This window comes from Macaca nemestrina, chromosome 11, assembly GCF_043159975.1.
Source record: "Macaca nemestrina isolate mMacNem1 chromosome 11, mMacNem.hap1, whole genome shotgun sequence".
Taxonomy (NCBI): Eukaryota; Metazoa; Chordata; class Mammalia; order Primates; family Cercopithecidae; genus Macaca; species Macaca nemestrina.
The window spans coordinates 32,395,850-32,418,649 of NC_092135.1; positions in this window are offsets into that span (position 1 = coordinate 32,395,850).

Below are 22,800 nucleotides of genomic sequence, written 5' to 3' on the forward strand. Positions count from 1 at the left end.
TCCAAATATCACTTTGCCAATTCCACAAGAACTGTCTTAGCGAAAGGCTTCTTGAGGACAAAGCTGTAACTCTGTGAGATGATTTCACAGAACACAAAGAAGTTTCTCAGAAAGCTTCTTTCTCTTTGTTATCGGAGGATATTTCCTTTGGCCCTATAGTCTTCAAAGGGATCCGAAATATCTGTTCTCAGATTCCACAGAAATAGGGCTAGCAAAGAGATCCTGGAAATACACATGTAACTCTGTGAGATGAATTAACAGAACACTAAGCAGTTTCCAGAAATCTTCTTTCCATATTTCATCTGAGGATATTTCCTTTTTCACCAGAGCCCTATATGGGCTTCCAAATATCACTTTGCCAATTCCACAAGAACTGTCTTACCGAAAGGCTTCCTGAGGGGAAAGCTGTAACTCTGTGAGATGATTTCACAGAACACAAAGAAGTTTCTCAGAAATCTTCTTTCTCTTTGTTATCGGAGGATATTTCCTTTGGCCCTATAGTCTTCAAAGGGAACCGAAATATCTGTTCTCATTCCACAGAAAGAAGGCTAGCAAAGAGATCCTCGAAATACACATGTAACTCTGTGAGATGAATTAACAGAACACTAAGCAGTTTCTCAGAAACCTTCTTTCCAGTTTTCATCTGAGGATATTTCCTTTTTCACCATAGCCCTCTATGGGCTTCCAAATATCACTTTGCCAATTCCACAAGAACTGTCTTAGCCAAAGGCTTCTTGAGGGGAAAGCTGTAACTCGGTGAGATGATTTCACAGAACACAAAGAAGCTTCTCAGAAAGCTTCTTTCTCTTTGTTATCGGAGGATATTTCCTTTGGCGCTTTAGTCTTCAAAGGGATCCGAAATATCTGTTCTCAGATTGCACAGAAATAGGGCTAGCAAAGAGATTCTCGAAATACACATGTAACTCTGTGAGATGAATTAACAGAACACTAACTAGTTTCTCAGAAAGCTTCTTTCCATATTTCATCTGAGGATATTTCCTTTTTCACCAGAGCCCTCTACGGGCTTCCAAATATCACTTTGCCAATTCCACAAGAACTGTCTTAGCGAAAGGCTTCTTGAGGGGAAAGCTGTAACTCTGTGAGATGATTTCACAGAACACAAAGAAGTTTCTCAGAAAGCTTCTTTCTCTTTGTTATCGGAGGATATTTCCTTTGGCCCTATAGACTTCAAAGAGATCCGAAATATCTGTTCTCAGATTCCACAGAGAGAAGGCTAGCAAAGAGATCCTCGAAATACACATGTAACTCTGTGAGATGAATTAACAGAACACTAAGCAGTTTCTCAGAAAGCTTCTTTCCAGATTTCAACTGAGGATATTTCCTTTTTCACCATAGCCCTCTAGGGGTTCCAAATATCACTTTGCGAATTCCACAAGAACTGTCTTAGCGAAAGGCTTCTTCAGGGGAAAGCTGTAACTCTGTGAGATGATTTCACAGAATACAAAGAAGTTTCTCAGAAAGCTTCTTTCTCTTTGTTATCGGAGGATATTTCCTTTGGCCCTATAGTCTTCAGAGGGATCCGAAATATCTGTTCTCAGATTCCACAGAAAGAAGGCTAGCAAAGAGATCCTCGAAATACACATGTAACTCTGTGAGATGAATTCACAGAACACTAAGCAGTATCTCAGAAAGCTTCTTTCCAGATTTTATCTAAGGATATTTCCTTTTTCACCATAGCCCTCTATGGGCTTCCAAATATCATTTTGCCAACTCCACAAGAACTGTCTTAGCGAAAGGCTTCTTGAGGGAAAAGCTGTAACTCTGTGAGATGATTTCACAGAACACAAAGAAGTTTCTTAGAAAGCTTCTTTCTCTTTGTTATCGGAGGATATTTCCTTTGGCCCTATGGTCTCCAAAGGGAACCGAAATATCTGTTCTCAGATTCCAGAGAGAGAAGGCTAGCAAAGAGATCCTCGAAATACACATGTAACTCTGTGAGATGAATTCACAGAACACTAAGCAGTTTCTCAGAAAGCTTCTTTCCAGATTTCATCTGATGATATTTACTTTTTCGCCTTAGCCCTCTATGGACTTCCAAATATCACTTTGCCAATTCCACAAGAACTGTCTTAGCGAAAGGCTTCTTGAGGGGAAAGCTGTAACTCTGTGAGATGATTTCACAGAACACAAAGAAGTTTCTCAGAAAGCTTCTTTCTCTTTGTTATCGGAGGATATTTCCTTTGGCCCTATAGTCTTCAAAGGGATCCGAAATATCTGTTCTCAGATTTCACAGAAATAGGGCTAGCAAAGAGATCCTCGAAATACACATGTAACTCGGTGAGATGAATTAAGAGAACACTAAGCAGTTTCTCAGAAAGCTTCTTTCCAGTTTTCATCTGACGATAATTCCTTTTTCACCATAGCCCTCTATGGGCTTTCAAATATCACTTTGCCAATTCCACAAGAACTGTCTTAGCGAAAAGCTTCTTGAGCGGAAAGCTGTAACTCTGTGAGATGATTTCACAGAACACAAAGAAGTTTCTCAGGAAGCTTCTTTCTCTTTGTTATCGGAGGATATTTCCTTTGGCCCTATAGTCTTCAAAGGGATCCGAAATATCTGTTCTCAGATTTCACAGAAATAGGGCTAGCAAAGAGATCCTCGAAATACACATGTAACTCTGTGAGATGAATTCACAGAACACTAAGCAGTTTCTCAGAAAGCTTCTTTCCAGATTTCATCTGAGGATATTTCCTTTTTCACCATAGCCCTCTATGGGCTTCCAAATATCACTTTGCCAATTCCAAAAGAACTGTCTTAGCGAAAGGCTTCTTGAGGGGAAAGCTGTAACTCTGTGAGATGATTTCACAGAACACAAAGAAGTTTCTCAGAAAGCTTCTTTCTCTCGTTATTCGAGGATATTTCCTTTGGCCCTATAGCCTTCAAAGGGATCCAAAATATCTGTTCTCATATTCCACAGAAATAGTGCTATCAAAGAGATCCTCGAAATACACATGTAACTCTGTGAGATGAATTAACAGAACACTAAGCAGTTTCGCAGAAAGCTTCTTTCCAGATTTCATCTGACGATATTTCCTTTTTCACCATAGCCCTCTATGGGCTTCCAAATATCACTTTGCCAATTCCACAAGAACTTTCTTAGCGAAAGGCTTCTTGAGGACAAAGCTGTAACTCTGTGAGATGATTTCACAGAACACAAAGAAGTTTCTCAGAAAGCTTCTTTCTCTTTGTTATCGGAGGATATTTCCTTTGGCCCTATAGCCTTCAAAGGGATCCAAAATATCTGTTCCCAGATTCCACAGAAATAGTGCTATCAAAGAGATCCTCGAAATACACATGTAACTCTGTGAGATGAATTAACAGAACACTAAGCAGTTTCGCAGAAAGCTTCTTTCCAGATTTCATCTGACGATATTTCCTTTTTCACCATGGCCCTCTATGGGCTTCCAAATATCACTTTGCCAATTCCACAAGAACTGTCTTAGCGAAAGGCTTCTTGAGGGGAAAGCTGTAACTCTGTGAGATGATTTCACAGAACACAAAGAAGTTTCTCAGAAAGCTTCTTTCTCTTTGTTATCGGAGGATATTTCCTTTTGCCCTATAGTCTTCAAAGGGATCCGAAATATCTGTTCTCAGATTTCACAGAAATAGGGCTAGCAAAGAGATCCTCGAAATACACATGTAACTCTGTGAGATGAATTAAGAGAACACTAAGCCGTTTCTAAGAAAGCTTCTTTCCAGTTTTCATCTGACGATATTTCCTTTTTCCCCATAGCCCTCTATGGGCTTGCAAATATCACTTTGCCAATTCCACAAGAACTGTCTTAGCGAAAGGCTTCTTGAGGGGAAAGCTGTAACTCTGTGAGATGATTTCACAGAACACAAAGAAGTTTCTCAGAAAGCTTCTTTCTCTTTGTTATCGGAGGATATTTCCTTTGGCCCTATAGTCTTCAAAGTTATCCGAAATATCTGTTCTCAGATTCCACAGAAATAAGGCTAGCAAAGAGATCCTCGAAATACACATGTAACTCTGTGAGATGAATTCACAGAACACTAAGCAGTTTCTCAGAAAGCTTCTTTCCAGATTTCATCTGAGGATATTTCCTTTTTCACCAGAGCCCTCTATGGGCTTCCAAATATCACTTTGCCAATTCCACAAGAACTGTCTTAGCGAAAGGCTTCTTGAGGGGAAAGCTGTAACTCTGTGAGATGATTTCACAGAAAACAAAGCAGTTTCTCAGAAATCTTCTTTCTCTTTGTTATCGGAGGATATTTCCTTTGGCCCTATAGTCTTCAAAGGGAACCGAAATAACTGTTCTCAGATTCCAGAGAAAGAAGGCTAGCAAAGAGATCCTCGAAACACACATGTAACTCTGTGACATGAATTAACAGAACACTAAGCAGTTTCTCAGAAAGCTTCTTTCCAGATTTCATCTGAGGATATTTCCTTTTTCACCAGAGCCCTCTATGGGCTTCCAAATATCACTTTGCCAATTCCACAAGAACTGTCTTAGCGAAAGGCTTCTTCAGGCGAAAGCTGTAACTCTGTGAGATGATTTCACAGAACACAAAGAAGTTTCTCAGAAAGCTTCTTTCTCTTTGTTATTCGAGGATATTTCCTTTGGCCCTCTAGCCTTCAAAGGGATCCAAAATATCTGTTCTCAGATTCCACAGAAATAGTACTATCAAAGAGATCCTCGAAATACACATGTAACTCTGTGAGATGAATTAACAGAACACTAAGCAGTTTCGCAGAAAGCTTCTTTCCAGATTTCATCTGACGATATTTCCTTTTTCACCATAGCCCTCTTTGTGCTTCCAAATATCACTTTGCCAATTCCACAAGAACTGTCTTAGCGAAAGGCTTCTTGATGACAAAGCTGTAACTCTGTGAGATGATTTCACAGAACACAAAGAAGTTTCTCAGAAAGCTTCTTTCTCTTCGTTATCGGAGGATATTTCCTTTGGCCCTATAGTCTTCAAAGGGATCCGAAATATCTGTTCTCAGATTCCACAGAAAGAAGGCTAGCAAAGAGATCCTCGAAATACACATGTAACTCTGTGAGATGAATTCACAGAACACTAAGCAGTTTCTCAGAAAGCTTCTTTCCAGATTTCATCTGAGGATATTTCCTTTTTCACCATAGCCCTATAGGTGCTTCCAAATATCACTTTGCCAATTCCACAAGAACTGTCTTAGCGAAAGACTTCTTTAGGGGAAAGCTGTAACTCTGTGAGATGATTTCACAGAACACAAAGAATTTTCTCAAAAAGCTTCTTTCTCTTTGTTATCGGAGGATATTTCCTTTGGCCCTATAGTCTTCAAAGGGTTCCGAAATAACTGTTCTCAGATTCCAGAGAAAGAAGGCTAGCAAAGAGATCCTCAAAATACACATGTAACTATGTGAGATGAATTCACAGAACACTAAGCAGTTTCTCAGAAAGCTTCTTTCCAGATTTCATCTGAGGATATTTCCTTTTTCACAATAGCCCTCTAAGGGCTGCCAAATATCACTTTGCCAATTCCACAAGAACTGTCTTAGCGAACGGCTTCTTGAGGGGAAAGCTGTAACTCTGTGAGATGATTTCACAGAACACAAAGAAGTTTCTCAGAAAGCTTCTTTCTCTTTGTTATCGGAGGATATTTCCTTTGGCCCTATAGTCTTCAAAGGGATCCGAAATATCTGTTCTCAGATTCCACAGAAAGAAGGCTAGCAAAGAGATCCTCGAAATACACATGTAACTCTGTGAGATGAATTCACAGAACACTAAGCAGTTTCTCAGAAAGCTTCTTTCCAGATTTCATCTGAGGATATTTCCTTTTTCACCATAGCCCTATAGGGGCTTCCAAATATCACTTTGCCAATTCCACAAGAACTGTCTTAGCGAAAGGCTTCTTGAGGGGAAAGCTGTAACTCTGTGAGATGATTTCACAGAACACAAAGAATTTTCTCAAAAAGCTTCTTTCTCTTTGTTATCGGAGGATATTTCCTTTGGCCCTATAGTCTTCAAAGGGTTCCGATATAACTGTTCTCAGATTCCAGAGAAAGAAGGCTAGCAAAGAGATCCTCGAAATACACATGTAACTATGTGAGATGAATTCACAGAACACTAAGCAGTTTCTCAGAAAGCTTCTTTCCAGATTTCATCTGAGGATATTTCCTTTTTCACAATAGCCCTCTAAGGGCTGCCAAATATCACTTTGCCAATTCCACAAGAACTGTCTTAGCGAACGGCTTCTTGAGGGGAACGCTGTAACTCTGTGAGATGATTTCACAGAACACAAAGAAGTTTCTCAGAAAGCTTCTTTCTCTTTGTTATCGGAAGATATTTCCTTTGGCCCTATAGTCTTCAAAGGGATCCGAAATATCTGTTCTCAGATTCCACAGAAATAGGGCTAGCAAAGAGATCCTCGAAATACACATGTAACTCTGTGAGATGAATTAACAGAACACTAAGCAGTTTCCAGAAATCTTCTTTCCATATTTCATCTGAGGATATTTCCTTTTTCACCAGAGCCCTATATGGGCTTCCAAATATCACTTTGCCAATTCCACAAGAACTGTCTTAGCGAAAGGCTTCCTGAGGGGAAAGCTGTAACTCTGTGAGATGATTTCACAGAACACAAAGAAGTTTCTCAGAAAGCTTCTTTCTCTTTGTTATCGGAGGATATTTCCCTTGGCCCTATAGTCTTCAAAGGGATCCGAAATATCTGTTCTCAGATTCCACAGAAAGAAGGCTAGCAAAGAGATCCTCGAAATACACATGTAACTCTGTGAGATAAATTCACAGAACACTAAGCAGTTTCTCAGAAAGCTTCTTTTCAGATTTTATCTGAGGATATTTCCTTTTTCACCATAGCCCTCTATGGGCTTCCAAATATCACTTTGCCAATTCCACAAGAACTCTCTTAGCGAAAGGCTACTTCAGGGGAAAGCTGTAACTCTGTGAGATGATTTCACAGAACACAACGAAGTTTCTCAGAAATCTTCTTTCTCTTTGTTATCGGAGGATATTTCCTTTGGCCCTATAGTCTTCAAAGGGAACCGAAATATCTGTTCTCAGATTCCACAGAAAGAAGGCTAGCAAAGAGATCCTCGAAATACACATGTAACTCTGTGAGATGAATTAACAGAACACTAAGCAGTTTCTCAGAAACCTTCTTTCCAGATTTCATCTGAGGATATTTCCTTTTTCACCATAGCCCTCTAAGGGCTTCCCAATATCACTTTGCCAATTCCACAAGAACTGTCTTAGCGAAAGGCTTCTTGAGGGGAAAGCTGTAACTCTGTGAGATGATTTCACAGAACACAAAGAAGCTTCTCAGAAAGCTTCTTTCTCTTTGTTATCGGAGGATATTTCCTTTGGCGCTTTAGTCTTCAAAGGGATCCGAAATATCTGTTCTCAGATTGCACAGAAATAGGGCTAGCAAAGAGATTCTCGAAATACACATGTAACTCTGTGAGATGAATTAACAGAACACTAACTAGTTTCTCAGAAAGCTTCTTTCCATATTTCATCTGAGGATATTTCCTTTTTCACCAGAGCCCTCTATGGGCTTCCAAATATCACTTTGCCAATTCCACAAGAACTGTCTTAGCGAAAGGCTTCTTGAGGGGAAAGCTGTAACTCTGTGAGATGATTTCACAGAACACAAAGAAGTTTCTCAGAAAGCTTCTTTCTCTTTGTTATCGGAGGATATTTCCTTTGGCCCTATAGACTTCAAAGAGATCCGAAATATCTGTTCTCAGATTCCACAGAAAGAAGGCTAGCAAAGAGATCCTCGAAATACACATGTAACTCTGTGAGATGAATTCACAGAACACCAACAAGTTTCTCAGAAAGCTTCTTTGCAGATTTCATCTGAGGATATTTCCTTTTTCAACATAGCCCTCTAGGGGCTTCCAAATATCACTTTGCCAATTCCACAAGAACTGTCTTTGCGAAAGGCTTCTTCAGGGGAAAGCTGTACTCTGTGGGATGATTAAATAGAACACAAAGAAGTTTCTCAGAAAGCTTCTTTCTCTTTGTTATCGGAGGATATTTGCTTTGGCCCTATAGTCTTCAACGGGATCCGAAATATCTGTTCTCAGATTCCACAGAAAGAAGGCTAGCAAGGAGATCCTCGAAATACACATGTAACTCTATGACCTGAATTAACAGAACACTAAGCAGTTTCTCAGAAAACTTCTTTCCAGATTTCACCTGAGGATATTTCCTTTTTCACCATAGCCCTCTATGGGCCTCCAAATATCACTTCGCCAATTCCACAAGAACTGTCTTAGCGAAAGGCTTCTTGAGGGGAAAGCTGTACCTCTGTGAGATGATTTCACAGAACACAAAGAAGTTTCTCAGAAAGCTTCTTTCTCTTTGTTATTCGAGGATATTTCCTTTGGCCCTATAGCCTTCAAAGGGATCCAAAATATCTGTTCTCAGATTCCACAGAAATAGGGCTAGCAAAGAGATCCTCGAAATACACATGTATCTCTGTGAGATGAATTCACAGAACACTAAGCAGTTTCGCAGAAAGCTTCTTTCCAGATTTCATCTAAGGATATTTCCTTTTTCACCATAGCCCTCTATGGGCTTCCAAATATCACTTTGCCAATTCCACAAGACCTGTCTTAGCGAAAGGCTTCTTCAGGGGAAAGCTGTATCTCTGTGAGATGATTTCCCAGAACACAAAGAAGTTTCTCAGAAAGCTTCTTTCTCTTTGTTATCGAAGGATATTTCCTTTGGCCCTATAGTCTTCAAAGGGATCCGAAATATCTGTTCTCAGATTTCACAGAAATAGGGCTAGCAAAGAGATCCTCGAAATACACATGTAACTCTGTGAGATGAATTAACAGAACAGTAAGCAGTTTCTCAGAAAACTTCTTTCCAGATTCCATCTGAGGATATTTCCTTTTTCACCATAGCCCTCTATGGGCTTCCAAATATCAGTTTGCCAGTTCCACAAGAACTGTTTTAGCGAAAGGCTTCTTCAGGGGAAAGCTGTAAATCTGTGAGATGATTTCACAGAACACAAAGAAGTTTCTCAGAAAGCTTCTTTCTCTTTGTTATCGGAGGATATTTCCTTTGGCCCTATAGTCTTCAAAGGGATTCGAAATATAAGTTCTCAGATTCCACAGAAAGAAGGCTAGCAAAGAGATCCTCGAATTACACATGTAACTCTGTGAGATGAATTCACAGAACACTAAGCAGTTTCTCAGAAACCTTCTTTCCAGATTTCATCTGAGGTTATTTCCTTTTTCACCATAGCCCTCTATGGGCTTCCAAATATCACTTTGCCAATTCCACAAGAACTGTCTTAGCGAAAGGCTTCTTGAGGGGGAAGCTGTAACTCTGTGAGATGATTTCACAGAACACAAAGAAGTTTCTCAGAAAGCTTCTTTCTCTTTGTTATCGGAGGATATTTCCTTTGGCCCTATAGTCTTCAAAGGGATACGAAGTATCTGTTCTCAGATTCCAAAGAAAGAAGGCTAGCAAAGAGATCCTCGAAATACACATGTAATTCTGTGAGATGAATTCACAGAACACTAAGCAGTTTCTCAGAAAGCTTCTTTCCAGATTTCATCTGAGGATATTTCCTTTTTCACCATAGCCCTCTATGGGCTTCCAAATATCACTTTGCCAATTCCACAAGAACTGTCTTAGCGAAAGGCTTCTTGAGGGGAAAGCTGTAACTCTGTGAGATGATTTCACAGAACACAAAGAAGTTTCTCAGAAAGCTTCTTTCTCTTTGTTATCGGAGGATATTTCCTTTGGCCCTATAGTCTTCAAAGGGATCCGAAATATCTGTTCTCAGATTCCACAGAAATAGGGCTACCAAAGAGATCCTCGAAATACACATGTAACTCTGTGAGACGAATTAACAGAACACTAAGCAGTTTCTCAGAAAACTTCTTTCCAGATTTCATCTGAGGATATTTCCTTTTTCACCATAGCCCTCTATGGGCTTCCAAATATCACTTTGCAAATTCCACAAGAACTGTCTTAGCGAAAGGCTTCTTTAGGGGAAAGCTGTAGCTCTCTGAGATGATTTCACAGAACACAAAGAAGCTTCTCAGAAAGATTCTTTCTCTTTGTTATCGGAGGATATTTCCTTTGGCCCTATAGTCTTCAAAGGGAACCGAAATATCAGTTCTCAGATTCCATAGAAATAGGGCTAGCAAAGAGATACTCGAAATACACACGTAACTCTGTGAGATGAATTCACAGAACACTAAGCAGTTTCTCAGAAAGCTTCTTTCCAGATTTCATCTGAGGATATTTCCTTTTTCACCAGAGCCCTCTATGGGCTTCCAAATATCACTTTGCCAATTCCACAAGAACTGTCTTAGCGAAAGGCTTCTTGAGGGGAAAGCTGTAACTCTGTGAGATGATTTCACAGAACACAAAGAAGTTTCTCAGAAAGCTTCTTTCTCTTTGTTATCGGAGGATATTTCCTTTGTCCCTATAGTCTTCAAAGGGATCCGAATTATCTGTTCTCATATTCCACAGAAAGAAGCCTAGCAAAGAGATCCTCGAAATACACATGTAACTCTGTGAGATGAATTCACAGAACACTAAGCAGTTTCTCAGAAAGCTTCTTTCCAGATTTCATCTGAGGATATTTCATTTTTCACCAGAGCCCTCTATGGGCTACCAAATATCACTTTCCCAATTCCACAAGAACTGTCTTAGCGAAAGGCTTCTTGAGGGGAAAGCTGTAACTCTGTGAGATGATTTCACAGAACACAAAGAAGTTTCTCAGAAAGCTTCTTTCTCTTTGTTATCGGAGGATATTTCCTTTGGCCCTATAGTCTTCAAAGGGATCCGAAATATCTGTTCTCACATTCCACAGAAATAAGGCTAGCAAAGAGATCCTCGAAATACACATGTAACACTGTGAGATGAATTCACAGAACACTAAGCGGTTTCTCAGAAAGCTTCTTTCCAGATTTCATCTGAGGTTATTTCCTTTTTCACCATAGCCCTCTATGGGCTTCCAAATATCACTTTGCCAATTCCAGAAGAACTGTCTTAGCGAAAGGCGTCTTGAGGGGAAAGCTGTAACTCTGTGAGATGATTTCACAGAACACAAAGAAGTTTCTCAGAAAGCTTCTTTCTCTTTGTTATCGGAGGATATTTCCTTTGACCCTATAGTCTTCAAAGGGATCCGAAATATCTGTCCTCAGATTTCACAGAAATAGGGCTAGCAAAGAGATCCTCGAAATACACATGTAACTCTGTGAGATCAATTTACAGAACACTAAGCAGTTTCTCAGAAAGCTTCTTTCCAGATTTCATCTGAGGATATTTCCTTTTTCACCATAGCCCTCTATGGGCTTCCAAATATCACTTTGCCAATTCCAGAAGAACTGTCTTAGCCAAAGGCTTCTTGAGGGGAAAGCTGTAACTCTGTGAGATGATTTCACAGAACACAAAGAAGTTTCTCAGAAAGCTTCTTTCTCTTTGTTATCGGAGGATATTTCCTTTCGCCCTATAGTCTTCAAAGGGATCCGAATTATCTGTTCTCATATTCCACAGAAAGAAGGCTAGCAAAGAGATCCTCGAAATACACATGTAACTCTGTGAGATGAATTCACAGAACACTAAGCAGTTTCTCAGAAAGCTTCTTTCCAGATTTCATCTGAGGATATTTCCTTTTTCAACATAGCCCTCTAAGGGCTTCCAAATATCACTTTTCCAATTCCACAAGAACTGTCTTAGCGAAAGGCTTCTTGAGGGGAAAGCTGTAACTCTGCGAGATGATTTCACAGAACACAAAGAAGTTTCTCAGAAAGCTGTTTCTCTATGTTATCGGAGGATATTTCCTTTGGCCCTATAGTCTTCAAAGGGATCCGAAATATCTGTTCTCAGATTCCACAGAAATAGGGCTAGCAAAGAGATCCTCGAAATACACATGTAACTCTGTGAGATCAATTAACAGAACACTAAGCAGTTTCTCAGAAAGCTTCTTTCCAGATTTTATCTGAGGATATTTCCTTTTTCACCATAGCCCTCAATGGGCTTCCAAATATCATTTTGTCAATTCCACAAGAACTGTCTTAGCGAAAGGCTTCTTCAGGGGAAAGCTGTAGCTCTCTGAGATGATTTCACTTAACACAAAGAAGTTTCTCAGAAAGCTTCTTTCTCTTTGTTATCGGAGAATATTTCCTTTGCCCCTATAGTCTTCAAAGGGATCCGAAATATCTGTTCTCAGATTTCACAGAAATAGGGCTAGCAAAGAGATCTTCGAAATACACATGTAACTCTGTGAGATGAATTCACAGAACACTAAGCAGTTTCTCAGAAAGCTTCTTTCCAGATTTCATCTGTGGTTATTTCCTTTTTCACCATAGCCCTCTATGGGCTTCCAAATATAATTTTGCCAATTCCACAAGAACTGTCTTAGCGAAAGGCTTCTTGAGGGGAAAGCTGTAACTCTGTGAGATGATTTCACAGAACACAAAGAAGTTTCTCAGAAAGCTTCTTTCTCTTTGTTATCGGAGGATATTTCCTTTGGCCCTATAGTCTTCAAAGGGATCCGAAATATCTGTTCTCAGATTCCACAGAAAGAAGGCTATCAAAGAGATCCTCGAAATACACATGTAACACTGTGAGATGAATTCACAGAACACTAAGCAGTTTGTCAGAAAGCTTCTTTCCAGATTTCATCTGAGGATATTTCCTTTTTCACCATAGCCCACTATGGGCTTCCAAATATCACTTTGCCAATTCCACAAGAACTGTCTTAGCGAAAGGCTTCTTGAAGGGAAAGCTGTAACTCTGTGAGATGATTTCACAGAACACAAAGAAGTTTCTCAGAAAGCTTCTTTCTCTTTGTTATCGTAGGATATTTCCTTTGACCCTATAGTCTTCAAAGGGATCCGAAATATCTGTTCTCAGATTCCACAGAAATAGGGCTAGCAAAGAGATCCTCGAAATACACATGTAACTCTGTGAGATCAATTAACAGAACACTAAGCAGTTTCTCAGAAAGCTTCTTTCCAGATTTCATCTGAGGATATTTCCTTTTTCACCATAGCCCTCTATGGGCTTCCAAATATCACTTTGCCAATTCCAGAAGAACTGTCTTAGCCAAAGGCTTCTTGAGGGGAAAGCTGTAACTCTGTGAGATGATTTCACAGAACACAAAGAAGTTTCTCAGAAAGCTTCTTTCTCTTTGTTATCGGAGGATATTTTCTTTGGCCCTATAGTCTTCAAAGGGATCCGAATTATCTGTTCTCATATTCCACAGAAAGAAGGCTAGCAAAGAGATCCTCGAAATACACATGTAACTCTGTGAGATGAATTCACAGAACACTAAGCAGTTTCTCAGAAAGCTTCTTTCCAGATTTCATCTGAGGATATTTCCTTTTTCACCATAGCCCTCTATGGGCTTCCAAATATCACTTTGCCAATTCCACAAGAACTGTCTTAGCCAAAGGCTTCTTGAGGGGAAAGCTGTAACTCTGTGAGATGATTTCACAGAACACAAAGAAGTTTCTCAGAAAGCTTCTTTCTCTTTGATATCGGAGGATATTTCCTTTGGCCCTATAGTCTTCAAAGGGATCCGAAATATCTGTTCTCAGATTCCACAGAAATAAGGCTAGCAAAGAGATCCTCGAAATACACATGTAACTCTGTGAGATGAATTAACAGAACACTAAGCAGTTTCCAGAAATCTTCTTTCCATATTTCATCTGAGGATATTTCCTTTTTCACCAGAGCCCTCTATGGGCTTCCAAATATCACTTTGCCAATTCCACAAGAACTGTCTTAGCGAAAGGCTTCCTGAGGGGAAAGCTGTAACTCTGTGAGATGATTTTACAGAACACAAAGAAGTTTCTCAGAAAGCTTCTTTCTCTTTGTTATCGGAGGATATTTCCTTTGGCCCTATAGTCTTCAAAGGGAACCGAAATATCTGTTCTCAGATTCCACAGAAAGAAGGCTAGCAAAGAGATCCTCGAAATACACATGTAACTCTGTGAGATGAATTAACAGAACACTAAGCAGTTTCTCAGAAAGCTTCTTTCCAGATTTTATCTGAGGATATTTCCTTTTTCACCATAGCCCTCCATGGTCTTCCAAATATCATTTTGCCAATTCCACAAGAACTGTCTTAGCGAAAGGCTTCTTCAGGGGAAAGCTGTAGCTCTGTGAGATGATTTCACAGAACACAAAGAAGTTTCTCAGAAAGCTTCTTTCTCATTTTTATCGGAGGATATTTCCTTTGGCCCTGTAGTCTTCAAAGGGAACCGAAATATCTGTTCTCAGATTCCACAGAAAGAAGGATAGCAAAGAGATACTCGAAATACACATGTAACTCTGTGAGATGAATGCACAGAACACTAAGCAGTTTCTCAGAAAGCTTCTTTCCAGATTTTATCTGAGGATATTTCCTTTTTCACCATAGCCCTCCATGGCCTTCCAAATATCATTTTGCCAATTCATCAAGAACTGTCTTAGCGAAAGGCTTCTTCAGGGGAAAGCTGTAGCTCTGTGAGATTATTTCACAGAACACAAAGAAGCTTCTCAGAAAGCTTCTTTCTCTTTGTTATCGGAGGATATTTCTTTTGGCCCTATAGTCTTCAAAGGGATCCGAAATATCTGTTCTCAGATTGCACAGAAATAGGGCTAGCAAAGAGATCCTCGAAATACACATGTAACTATGTGAGATGAATTCACAGAACACTAAGCAGTTTCTCAGAAACCTTCTTTCCAGATTTAATCTGAGGATGTTTCCTTTTTCACCAGAGCCCTCTATGGGCTTCCAAATATCACTTTGCCAATTCCACAAGAACTGTCTTAGCGAAAGGCTTCTTGAGGGGAAAGCTGTAACTCTGTGAGATGATTTCACAGAACACAAAGAAGTTTCTCAGAAAGCTGTTTCTCTATGTTATCGGAGGATATTTCCTTTGGCCCTATAGTCTTCAAAGGGATCCGAATTATCTGTTCTCATATTCCACTGAAAGAAGGCTAGCAAAGAGATCCTCGAAATACACATGTAACTCTGTGAGATCAATTAACAGAACACTAAGCAGTTTCTCAGAAAGCTTCTTTCCAGATTTTATCTGAGGATATTTCCTTTTTCACCATAGCCCTCCATGGGCTTCCAAATATCATTTTGCCAATTCCACAAGAACTGTCTTAGCGAAAGGCTTCTTCAGGGGAAAGCTGTAGCTCTGTGAGATGATTTCACAGAACACAAAGAAGTTTCTCAGAAAGCTTCTTTCTCATTTTTATCGGAGGATATTTCCTTTGGCCCTGTAGTCTTCAAAGGGAACCGAAATATCTGTTCTCAGATTCCACAGAAAGAAGGATAGAAAAGAGATACTCGAAATACACATGTAACTCTGTGAGATGAATGCACAGAACACTAAGCAGTTTCTCAGAAAGCTTCTTTCCAGATTTTATATGAGGATATTTCCTTTTTCACCATAGCCCTCCATGGCCTTCCAAATATCATTTTGACAATTCAAAAAGAACTGTCTTAGCGAAAGGCTTCTTCAGGGGAAAGCTGTAGCTCTGTGAGATTATTTCACAGAACACAAAGAAGTTTCTCAGAAAGCTTCTTTCTCTTTGTTATCGGAGGATATTTCCTTTGGCCCTATAGTCTTCAAAGGGAACAGAAATATCTGTTCTCAGATTCCACAGAAAGAAGGCTAGCAAAGAGATCCTCGAAATACACATGTAACTCTGTGAGATGAATTCACAGAACACTAAGCAGTTTCTCAGAAAGCTTCTTTCCACATTTCATCTGATGATATTTACTTTTTCACCATAGCCCTCTATGGGCTTCCAAATATCACTTTGCCAATTCCACAAGAACTGTCTTAGCGAAAGGCTTCTTGAGGGGAAAGCTGTAACTCTGTGAGATGATTTCACAGAACACAAAGAAGTTTCTCAGAAAGCTTCTTTCTCTTTGTTATCGGAGGATATTTCCTTTGGCCCTATAGTCTTCAAAGGGATCCGAAATATCTGTTCTCAGATTCCACAGAAAGAAGGCTAGCAAAGAGATCCTCGAAATACACATGTAACTCTGTGAGATGAATTCACAGAACACTAAGCAGTTTCTCAGAAAGCTTCTTTCCAGATTTCATCTGAGGATATTTCCTTTTTCACCATAGCCCTCTATGGGCTTCCAAATATCACTTTGCCAATTCCACAAGAACTGTCTCAGCGAAAGGCTTCTGGAGGGGAAAGCTGTAACTCTGTGAGATGATTTCACGGAACACAAAGAAGTTTCTCAGAAAGCTTCTTTCTCTTTGTTATCGGAGAATATTTCCTTTGCCCCTATAGTCTTCAAAGGGATCCGAAATATCTGTTCTCAGATTTCACAGAAATAGGGCTAGCAAAGAGATCCTCGAAATACACATGTAACTCTGTGAGATGAATTCACAGAACACTAAGCAGTTTCTCAGAAAGCTTCTTTCCAGATTTCATCTGAGGTTATTTCCTTTTTCACCATAGCCCTCTAAGGGCTTCCAAATATAATTTTGCCAATTCCACAAGAACTGTCTTAGCGAAAGGCTTCTTGAGGGGAAAGCTGTAACTCTGTGAGATGATTTCACAGAACACAAAGAAGTTTCTCAGAAAGCTTCTTTCTCTTTGTTATCGGAGGATATTTCCTTTGGCCCTATAGTCTTCAAAGGGATCCGAAATATCTGTTCTCAGATTCCACAGAAAGAAGGCTAGCAAAGAGATCCTCGAAATACACATGTAATTCTGTGAGATGAATTCACAGAACAATAAGCAGTTTCTCAGAAAGCGTCTCTCCAGATTTCATCTGCGGATATTTCCTTTTTCACCATAGCCCTCTATGGGCTTCCAAATATCACTTTGCCAATTCCACAAGAACTGTCTTAGCGAAAGGCTTCTTGAGGGGAAAGCTGTAACTCTGTGAGATGATTTCACAGAACACAAAGAAGTTTCTCAGAAAGCTTCTTTCTCTTTGTTATCTGAGGATATTTCCTTTGGCCCTATAGTCTTCAAAGGGATCCGAAATATCTGTTCTCAGATTCCACAAAAATAGGGCTACCAAAGAGATCCTCGAAATACACATGTAACTCTGTGAGACGAATTAACAGAACACTAAGCAGTTTCTCAGAAAGCTTCTTTCCAGATTTCATCTGAGGATATTTCCTTTTTCACCATAGCCCTCTATGGGCTTCCAAATATCACTTTGCCAATTCCACAAGAACTGACGTAGCGAAAGGCTTCTTGAGGGGAAAGCTGTAACTCTGTGAGATGATTTCACAGAACACAAAGAAATTTCTCAGAAAGCTTCTTTCTCTTTGTTATTCGAGGATATTTCCTTGGCCCTATAGCCTTCAAAGGGATCCAAAATATCTGTTCTCAGATTCCACAGAAATAGTGCTATCAAAGAGATCCTCGAAATACACATGTAACTCTGTGAGATGAATTAACAGAACACTAAGCAGTTTCGCAAAAAGCTTCTTTCCAAATTTCATCTGACGATATTTCCTTTTTCACCATAGCCCTCTAGGGGTTCCAAATATCACTTTGCGAATTCCACAAGAACTGTCTTAGCGAAAGGCTTCTTGAGGGGAAAGCTGTAACTCTGTGAGATGATTTCACAGAATACAAAGAAGTTTCTCAGAAAGCTTCTTTCTCTTTGTTATCGGAGGATATTTCCTTTGGCCCTATAGTCTTCAGAGGGATCCGAAATATCTGTTCTCAGATTCCACAGAAAGAAGGCTAGCAAAGAGATCCTCGAAATACACATGTAACTCTGTGAGATGAATTCACAGAACACTAAGCAGTATCTCAGAAAGCTTCTTTCCAGATTTTATCTAAGGATATTTCCTTTTTCACCATAGCCCTCTATGGGCTTCCAAATATCACTTTGCCAACTCCACAAGAACTGTCTTAGCGAAAGGCTTCTTGAGGGAAAAGCTGTAACTCTGTGAGATGATTTCACAGAACACAAAGAAGTTTCTTAGAAAGCTTCTTTCTCTTTGTTATCGGAGGATATTTCCTTTGGCCCTATGGTCTCCAAAGGGAACCGAAATATCTGTTCTCAGATTCCAGAGAGAGAAGGCTAGCAAAGAGATCCTCGAAATACACATGTAACTCTGTGAGATGAATTCACAGAACACTAAGCAGTTTCTCAGAAAGCTTCTTTCCAGATTTCATCTGATGATATTTACTTTTTCACCTTAGCCCTCTATGGACTTCCAAATATCACTTTGCCAATTCCACAAGAACTGTCTTAGCGAAAGGCTTCTTGAGGGGAAAGCTGTAACTCTGTGAGATGATTTCACAGAACACAAAGAAGTTTCTCAGAAAGCTTCTTTCTCTTTGTTATCGGAGGATATTTCCTTTGGCCCTATAGTCTTCAAAGGGATCCGAAATATCTGTTCTCAGATTTCACAGAAATAGGGCTAGCAAAGAGATCCTCGAAATACACATGTAACTCGGTGAGATGAATTAAGAGAACACTAAGCAGTTTCTCAGAAAGCTTCTTTCCAGTTTTCATCTGACGATAATTCCTTTTTCACCATAGCCCTCTATGGGCTTCCATATATCACTTTGCCAATTCCACAAGAACTGTCTTAGCGAAAGGCTTCTTGAGGGGAAAGCTGTAACTCTGTGAGATGATTTCACAGAACACAAAGAAGTTTCTCAGAAAGCTTCTTTCTCTTTGTTATCGGAGGATATTTCCTTTGGCCCTATAGTCTTCAAAGGGATCCGAAATATCTGTTCTCAGATTCCACAGAAATAAGGCTAGCAAAGAGATCCTCGAAATACACATGTAACTCTGTGAGATGAATTCACAGAACACTAAGCAGTTTCTCAGAAAGCTTCTTTCCAGATTTCATCTGAGGATATTTCCTTTTTCACCATAGCCCTCTATGGGCTTCCAAATATCACTTTGCCAATTCCACAAGAACTGTCTTAGCGAAAGGCTTCTTGAGGGGAAAGCTGTAACTCTGTGAGATGATTTCACAGAACACAAAGAAGTTTCTCAGAAAGCTTCTTTCTCTTTGTTATTCGAGGATATTTCCTTTGGCCCTATAGCCTTCAAAGGGATCCAAAATATCTGTTCTCAGATTCCACAGAAATAGTGCTATCAAAGAGATCCTCGAAATACACATGTAACTCTGTGAGATGAATTAACAGAACACTAAGCAGTTTCGCAGAAAGCTTCTTTCCACATTTCATCTGACGATATTTCCTTTTTCACCATAGCCCTCTATGGGCTTCCAAATATCACTTTGCCAATTCCACAAGAACTGTCTTAGCGAAAGGCTTCTTGAGGACAAAGCTGTAACTCTGTGAGATGATTTCACAGAACACAAAGAAGTTTCTCAGAAAGCTTCTTTCTCTTTGTTATCGGAGGAGATTTCCTTTGGCCCTATAGTCTTCAAAGGGATCCGAAATATCTGTTCTTGGATTCCACAGAAATAGGGCTAGCAAAGAGATCCTCGAAATACACATGTAACTCTGTGAGATGAATTCACAGAACACTAAGCAGTTTCTCAGAAAGCTTCTTTCCAGATTTCATCTGAGGATATTTCCTTTTTCACCATAGCCCTCTATGGGCTTCCAAATATCATTTCGCCAATTCCACAAGAACTGTCTTAGCGAAAGTCTTCTTCAGGGGAAAGCTGTAACTCTGTGAGATGATTTCACAGAACACAAAGAAGTTTCTTAGAAAGCTTCTTTCTCTTTGTTATCGGAGGATATTTCCTTTGGCCCTATGGTCTTCAAAGGGAACCGAAATATCTGTTCTCAGATTCCACAGAAAGAAGGCTAGCAAAGAGATCCTCGAAATACACATGTAACTCTGTGAGATGAATTAACAGAACACTAAGCAGTTTCTCAGAAAGCTTCTTTCCAGATTTCATCTGATGATATTTACTTTTTCACCTTAGCCCTCTATGGGCTTCCAAATATCATTTTGCCAATTCCACAAGAACTGTCTTAGCGAAAGGCTTCTTGAGGGAAAAGCTGTAACTCTGTGAGATGATTTCACAGAACACAAAGAAGTTTCTCAGAAGGCTTCTTTCTCTTTGTTATCAGAGGATATTTCCTTTGGCCCTATAGTCTTCAAAGGGATCCGAAATATCTGTTCTCAGATTTCACAGAAAGAAGGCTAGCAAAGAGATCCTCGAAATACACACGTAACTCTGTGAGATGAATTAACAGAACATTAAGCAGTTTCTCAGAAAGCTTCTTTCCAGATTTCATCTGAGGATATTTCCTTTATCACCAGAGCCCTCTATGGGCTTTCAAATATCACTTTGCCAATTCCACAAGAACTGTCTTAGCGAAAAGCTTCTTGAGCGGAAAGCTGTAACTCTGTGAGATGATTTCACAGAACACAAAGAAGTTTCTCAGGAAGCTTCTTTCTCTTTGTTATCGGAGGATATTTCCTTTGGCCCTATAGTCTTCAAAGGGATCCGAAATATCTGTTCTCAGATTTCACAGAAATAGGGCTAGCAAAGAGATCCTCGAAATACACATGTAACTCTGTGAGATGAATTCACAGAACACTAAGCAGTTTCTCAGAAAGCTTCTTTCCAGATTTCATCTGAGGATATTTCCTTTTTCACCATAGCCCTCTATGGGCTTCCAAATATCACTTTGCCAATTCCAAAAGAACTGTCTTAGCGAAAGGCTTCTTGAGGGGAAAGCTGTAACTCTGTGAGATGATTTCACAGAACACAAAGAAGTTTCTCAGAAAGCTTCTTTCTCTCGTTATTCGAGGATATTTCCTTTGGCCCTATAGCCTTCAAAGGGATCCAAAATATCTGTTCTCATATTCCACAGAAATAGTGCTATCAAAGAGATCCTCGAAATACACATGTAACTCTGTGAGATGAATTAACAGAACACTAAGCAGTTTCGCAGAAAGCTTCTTTCCAGATTTCATCTGACGATATTTCCTTTTTCACCATAGCCCTCTATGGGCTTCCAAATATCACTTTGCCAATTCCACAAGAACTTTCTTAGCGAAAGGCTTCTTGAGGACAAAGCTGTAACTCTGTGAGATGATTTCACAGAACACAAAGAAGTTTCTCAGAAAGCTTCTTTCTCTTTGTTATCGGAGGATATTTCCTTTGGCCCTATAGCCTTCAAAGGGATCCAAAATATCTGTTCCCAGATTCCACAGAAATAGTGCTATCAAAGAGATCCTCGAAATACACATGTAACTCTGTGAGATGAATTAACAGAACACTAAGCAGTTTCGCAGAAAGCTTCTTTCCAGATTTCATCTGACGATATTTCCTTTTTCACCATGGCCCTCTATGGGCTTCCAAATATCACTTTGCCAATTCCACAAGAACTGTCTTAGCGAAAGGCTTCTTGAGGGGAAAGCTGTAACTCTGTGAGATGATTTCACAGAACACAAAGAAGTTTCTCAGAAAGCTTCTTTCTCTTTGTTATCGGAGGATATTTCCTTTTGCCCTATAGTCTTCAAAGGGATCCGAAATATCTGTTCTCAGATTTCACAGAAATAGGGCTAGCAAAGAGATCCTCGAAATACACATGTAACTCTGTGAGATGAATTAAGAGAACACTAAGCCGTTTCTAAGAAAGCTTCTTTCCAGTTTTCATCTGACGATATTTCCTTTTTCCCCATAGCCCTCTATGGGCTTGCAAATATCACTTTGCCAATTCCACAAGAACTGTCTTAGCGAAAGGCTTCTTGAGGGGAAAGCTGTAACTCTGTGAGATGATTTCACAGAACACAAAGAAGTTTCTCAGAAAGCTTCTTTCTCTTTGTTATCGGAGGATATTTCCTTTGGCCCTATAGTCTTCAAAGTTATCCGAAATATCTGTTCTCAGATTCCACAGAAATAAGGCTAGCAAAGAGATCCTCGAAATACACTTGTAACTCTGTGAGATGAATTCACAGAACACTAAGCAGTTTCTCAGAAAGCTTCTTTCCAGATTTCATCTGAGGATATTTCCTTTTTCACCAGAGCCCTCTATGGGCTTCCAAATATCACTTTGCCAATTCCACAAGAACTGTCTTAGCGAAAGGCTTCTTGAGGGGAAAGCTGTAACTCTGTGAGATGAATTCACAGAACACTAAGCAGTTTCTCAGAAAGCTTCTTTCCAGATTTCATCTGAGGATATTTCCTTTTTCACAATAGCCCTCTAAGGGCTGCCAAATATCACTTTGCCAATTCCACAAGAACTGTCTTAGCGAACGGCTTCTTGAGGGGAAAGCTGTAACTCTGTGAGATGATTTCACAGAACACAAAGAAGTTTCTCAGAAAGCTTCTTTCTCTTTGTTATCGGAGGATATTTCCTTTGGCCCTATAGTCTTCAAAGGGATCCGAAATATCTGTTCTCAGATTCCACAGAAAGAAGGCTAGCAAAGAGATCCTCGAAATACACATGTAACTCTGTGAGATGAATTCACAGAACACTAAGCAGTTTCTCAGAAAGCTTCTTTCCAGATTTCATCTGAGGATATTTCCTTTTTCACCATAGCCCTATAGGGGCTTCCAAATATCACTTTGCCAATTCCACAAGAACTGTCTTAGCGAAAGGCTTCTTGAGGGGAAAGCTGTAACTCTGTGAGATGATTTCACAGAACACAAAGAATTTTCTCAAAAAGCTTCTTTCTCTTTGTTATCGGAGGATATTTCCTTTGGCCCTATAGTCTTCAAAGGGTTCCGATATAACTGTTCTCAGATTCCAGAGAAAGAAGGCTAGCAAAGAGATCCTCGAAATACACATGTAACTATGTGAGATGAATTCACAGAACACTAAGCAGTTTCTCAGAAAGCTTCTTTCCAGATTTCATCTGAGGATATTTCCTTTTTCACAATAGCCCTCTAAGGGCTGCC